The sequence below is a fragment of the Muscardinus avellanarius genome (genome assembly GCF_963383645.1).
Source record: "Muscardinus avellanarius genome assembly, chromosome: 11".
NCBI classification, from domain to species: domain Eukaryota; kingdom Metazoa; phylum Chordata; class Mammalia; order Rodentia; family Gliridae; genus Muscardinus; species Muscardinus avellanarius.
In genome coordinates this window covers 110,036,102-110,041,970 of record NC_137797.1, presented here as the reverse complement: position 1 = coordinate 110,041,970, position 5,869 = coordinate 110,036,102, and positions in this window count along the sequence as shown.

The window sequence follows — 5,869 nt, the reverse complement described above, 5'->3', positions numbered from 1 at the left end:
TTAGTGTTGACCTGACTGTATTAAGAAACGCATAGAGGGGCTGGGACTCAGTGGTAGAGGGCTTGCCTACCATGCAGAAGGCTCTGGGTCCATCCCCAATACCACACAATAAAATTAATAAAGTAAAATAAGATGAGGGCTTCTTAACTGTGACAAGTAAAATGTTTCTCGTCATATTTTTATTCAGGAAACCCATTATCTGGCTGCTTCCATGCACTGTGATGGTGAGGGGCAGGAACTGCTTCCTCTCTGGTGCCCAAGAATTCAACAAAAGAAGTTATGCTTTAACCTGTCTGAGGTAATGACCAAGCCATAATGACTAACGCAGCCATGGTGCACGGTCCAGCACCAAGAACCCGGCGAGTGTCCTCTGCAACGTCTGCTAGTCTAAAAGTCAGCTCAGACTGCTGAGGATCTGTGAACAGCCTGGGGTAGCTCAGAGGAGACCGCGCGCTTAGCACGTGTGAGGCCTCGGTTCAACCCCAGAGAGAGAAGGAAGAAAGGAAGAGAGAAAGGGAGGGAAGAAGGAGGGGGAAAGGACGGAAAGAAAACCTTGGTATATATCAAGAAAACCTTGCTTGATATATCTGTATTTATGTGTGTGTGGGGGGGGTACTGGGGGTGGAACCCAGAGGCTTTCTACCTCCGCTATACTCCCAGCCCTATTTTATAATTTATTTGGAAACAGGGTCTCACTAAGCTGCTGAGAGCCTCACTAAGTAGCTGAGGCTGGCTTCGAACCTGCGCGATCCTCCTGTCTCAGCCTCCCAAGTGCGGGGATTATAAGCGTGCGCCACCACGCCCGGCTGTAAGTATTTATAACACTGATTTTCTGGCTAGAAAGAATCTTCACAGCCGGGCATGGTGGCACACACTTGTAATCCCTGCTCTTGGGAGGTGGTGACAGGAGGATTGCGCAGGTTTGAAGCCAGCCTTGCTGGCTTAAGAGACCCTGTTTCCAAATAAGTATCAAATAGGTCTGGGAGTGTAGCCTGGAGGTAGAAGGGTTCCATCCCCAGTACCCCCCCAAAAAAAAAAAATCTGCACACAATGTTTACTATGCAAACATTACTCTTCAAAGCTCTCATATGTATATGAACTGTGAAATCCAGATACAGAGCTTCTCCTTCCTAACACCTACACTTCACTGAACTTAAGAGCAGACTAATCTCAACTTTCTGGTCCAAGTTGTAGAAGACGGGTATTGAGCACCTGGGAATTTTCTAAAACAAGTTTTCAGTATTTTGTGAGTCTGAAATTGTTTCAAAATAAAATGTCTTTTTTTTTAAATCACATCCATACCTTTAATATATTGGTGTTAAAATAATAATGATGTTGTGATTTACAAAAATAGGCAAAAAAAAAAAAAAAAACCTGCCAGGGAGGATCTTCTCTGCGGCTGGGGACATCTTTGCGTCACTTTGTCCTGGAGAAGGGTCAGCGGGGTCCTTGGCTTACTGATGGATGGGAAAGAAATTCAGCCCACGCCAATCAGAGACAGAGGCAGACTTACTCAGGAGAATAAGAAATTTCGCTCAAGAGAGAACACGGGCCACCTCACAAGCGAGAGAGGCACCTGGGTTTTGCTGCCTTGCTTCTGTAGGAGACCCCAGTGAAGGCTGGGTAGGCGCAGGAGCCGGTACACGGTCAGCCTGTCCTCTGCTTCTTCAGACTTACGTTACCTGCTTGACATATGGCACGTGGGTCATTCCAAGTGCCACTCATTTGTTTCTTTGTTTTGCCATACTGGGGATGGAACCCAGGGCCATTCTACCTCTGAGCTACACCCCAGCCCTATTTTTTATTCTGTATTTTGAAACAGGGTCTCACTGAGTTGCAGAGGGCCTCACTAAGCAGCTGAGGCTGCAGCTAACCTGGATCCTCCTGTCTCAGCTCCCGGATGCTGGGATGACAAGCCTGCCCACCGCGCCTGGCTTGGACGCTGGAATCCTAGAAATGTCTGGAGAGCCTGAGCCTCGTCAGTTCCTCTGAAGATACTCCTGGCGGAGTGGCCGTCTCTCTGGGTTTCCATTGCACTTTAACCAAAGTCTCTGTTGCCACGCCTCCCACCGCCTCGGAATTAAAATAGTTGTCCTACTTGGACAACCCACCCTCTTGCAGGAGAGGCCTCGCCTACAGCAGAGCTCTGTTTATATTTGTTCCTTCAGATGCTTGGCCCTAAGAAGAAAGGACTGATCGTGGCCAGCCTCAGCCACGGAGTGAGGTCCTTTGCAACTCAGTGAGACCCCGTTTCAAAGCAAAGACTAAAAAAATAGGGTGGGAATGTAGCTTGGAGGTACAATGCCCCCCCCCCTCCCGTTCCATCCCCAGTACGGCAAAAAAAAAAAAAAAAAAAGAAAGAAAGAAAGAAAGAAAGAAAAAGGAAGCTCCCTTTCACATACAAACACTTTGTGAGCTTGCTATATTTGAAAGCAATCCCACTGTAAGAAATTATAGTCTAGCAGGAAAACTGCGTCTCAGTGACCCAGTACCCTCCTCCCTGCCAGGCCAGGCCTGAAGACTCCCTCGGGGGGGACGAAACCCAGGCCTGCCTCCTTGCTAGTCAGCTCTGGCCACCCACCAAGGCCTCTCCGTTTAACTAAGGTGAAAACATAATCGCTGTGGTTGCACCTTCGAGAAGCGCTGGGCGCCTCCGTCCACGGCGGAGGGCACACCTCCGCAGCATCCCGGCTGGGAAGATGGATGGCTGGGCGGGCGGCGGAAGGTGACCTCCTCCTCCGAGGGGAGGCTGCGGGGCCGAGCCCGCGTCCTTGAAGGGGATTGAGCGAGCCGAGGGGAGGGGTGGGCGTTGCTCGGGTTTCCAATCACAATGGAGAAACCTAAGAGGCTGCGAGCCCCGGCCCGCCTCCTCCTCCTCCTCCTGCAGGCTGCTCCTGCGCCAGAGACGCTGTTGCGCGGTGACATTGTCCTCCTCGCTCGGCCGCTGCAGGGGACTCGGGAGCCGGCCCTGGCCAGGTGGGTCTCGGCCCAGGACCCAGGGCCCCGGGGTGGGCGTCGGCGCGTGGCTAGGCCGGAGGAGGGGCCGACCCGCGCACCTGTGCCCGCAGCATCCCCGCCGCGCAGGCCGCACCTGTTGCGGATGCAGGGATGGAGGGAGGCTGCGGGGTCCCAGGCCCAGCGCTTGCTGCGGGGCGCCGGGCCTTAGCGGGTCTGCAAGGTGGGCTCTGCGCGTTATGGATGCTCGGTGCCTTGTTTACACTGCCGGTGTTGGGTGCTGGGCCCACAGTCCCCAGGGCCCAGGCGCGTCCCCGGGGCTCCGGCACCCTCGGGATCTGCAGCCGGCCCCGAGGAAGAGGCGGCGAGTGGGCGGCCCACGAGGCAGCTGCAGCGGAGCGCGGCAAAACCTCGCCTTGCAGAGCTCGGGAGGAGGGGTGTGCAGCCACGGAGCTCTATAGCCCAGGGTGGAAGACAGTAAACGACCAAGTAGGTTGTTTTTTTACCTTTTTTTTTTTTTTTTTTTTTTTTTGGTACTGGGAATTCAACCCAGAGGCATTCTACCTTCAAGCTCCACCCCCAAGCCTGTTTTATTTTTATTTTTGAAACAGTCTCGCTGGGTTGATGAGCAGCTCACTACTTGCTGAGGCTGTCTTTGAACCTGCGATCCTCCTGTCTCAGCCTCCCAAGTACCGAGATTCCAAGCTTCCAAAAGTGCACCAGCTCTGCCTGCATATTATGCAAACTATTTCCTCCTCCTCCTCCTTCTCCCCCCCTCTCTCCTTCCCCCCCTCTCCCTCCCCCCCCTCTCTCCCTCTCCCTCTCCCCCTCTCTCCCTCTCTGTAATTTCTATTAAGGAATAATTAAAAGCATGTCTCTCCAGAAAGATCTGAAATAATCAGTCCTGGCTGGAGCCTCTCAATTGGAGTTTCTGAAATTCTCAAAACTGACTTAAAAGGTCTGTCAGAGCAGCTCCCTGGGTCTGGACCTCTGTGATCTCCTGCCTACTGGGATCGCTGTATACCTAGAAGGTCTTAAATCAAGGAACAAAATGACCTTTTGGGGCAGAAACCTGCAGTTGCAGCTGAGCTCAGCAGGAAGAGGCAGCATTCCTCTCAGGGCTCGGATGCGAGCATGTTTGGATTCCATTTTAAGGCCCTCCATTCCCGAAAGCCCTTGGCGGATGCCGCATCTTCACTCTTTAGGGTACCAAAAAACCGTCCCTGTGATCTGTGAAGGCTAAGTCACCCCTTCTCCATTTAGTCCTTATACACTGGGGGAAATAGGCCTAGGGAAAAAATAGCTCTAGAACAAGGTAATTGTAGCCCAGTTGTTTCCAAATGTAGGTACTTTATCCCAGCTGAGAGCTTACAGACTCTTTAACATATATGGCTACCCAACCAGGCTTTTTCACGTAGTAGATTAGAGATTAGAAGCCAAAAACAAGACCAGAATGAGTCGGCTCAGTTTGAAACCGTTTCAGTGGCTTGAAACCAAAATGTAGCATTAAAAAATAAAAAAAAAGACATATGATGGATTACTATACTTAGAAGTACTGCAAAAACATGAAAAGAAAGGTTTGTGGTTTGTACTTGTGTGCTTAAGAAGGCAGGCAGTATCTTGCATACTAAACTGGATGTTTATTTCAGGAAGTTTGCCATTTATTCCAATCACCTGGAAAGTTTATCTGAAGGCAGATGAATTAGGTGGTACTATATAAAATGGTTTTCAACTGGTTTGACTTTTATTTTGCTAAACTTTTTTTTGCTTTATTTTGAGCAATCTTTGGAAAGAAACTGATTCAGAGACTGATATTCTTAATATGGTCCCTTTTAGAATAAAATGTAGTAAGTAATCTGCCTGGCTTCTATAAAGCTTCTAAGATTGACTAAAAATAATGTGTTTGCAGTTGGCACAAACACTATTCATTGCATTTATTGTCATCATGTATTTATTAAGCACTTACTGTTTATCTAGCACATTCTGACATACATTATATAAAATTTAAGGTAAAAGAGCCAGTCCTTACAGGAACCTATAGTAGTGAAACTAAATAACTAGCAATCCTTTGTGAGCAACCTTAGGTAAGGGTTATTTAGTTTACTTAGTTACATATAAATTCTTTATAGGGACACAAGAAACAGATGAGCTTATTTAAATATAAACGTTCATTTTTTAGCCTGTAAATGCCTGGTTACAACAAGTGATTACAAGATCGGTGGTTACAATGTGTAAAGACTTGCATGGAATCCTGGGCTGAAGAGAACAATCATATTTCTAAGGGGCTTCGTGGAGCTATTGCCTTGATGAAACCCCCCATTAAATGGGTCGTGTGGCTTCTTAAAATGTAGTATTCAGAGACAGGAGGATCGCGCAGGTTCGAAGCCAGCCGTGCACGCTGGCTTAGGAGAACCTGTTTCCAAATAAAAATGTAAAAATAGGTCTGGGAGTGTAGCCCGGAGGTAGAAGGGCTTCCAGGAACCCCAGTACCACCAAAAAAAAAAGAAGAAAAAAAGTAGTATTCTGTGTTCTGGAATATCCTTGGCTCACTCTGCATTCTACTTTAGTTAAAAATTTTATCAGTGTGGGGCATGGTGCCGGATGCATGTAAACCAGTACTTGAGAGACCGAGATAGGAGAATCCCAGGTTTGAAGACGCCCTCCACAGGGAAACAAGACTCTTAGCAGCTTGGCAGGACCCTGCTTGAAAACAAAAACAAAGAAAGAAAGAAAGAAAAGGGCTGGGGCATAGCTCAGAGGTAGACTCTCCCTGGGTTCAATCCTCAGTAACACACACACACACACATACACACACACACACACGTCATGTCAATACCATTTTAAGCATGGCTTCCATTCCCATTTCATATGTAGACCTAAGTACCATGGCCCGCTTCTTCTCTTGCAGTGCAAA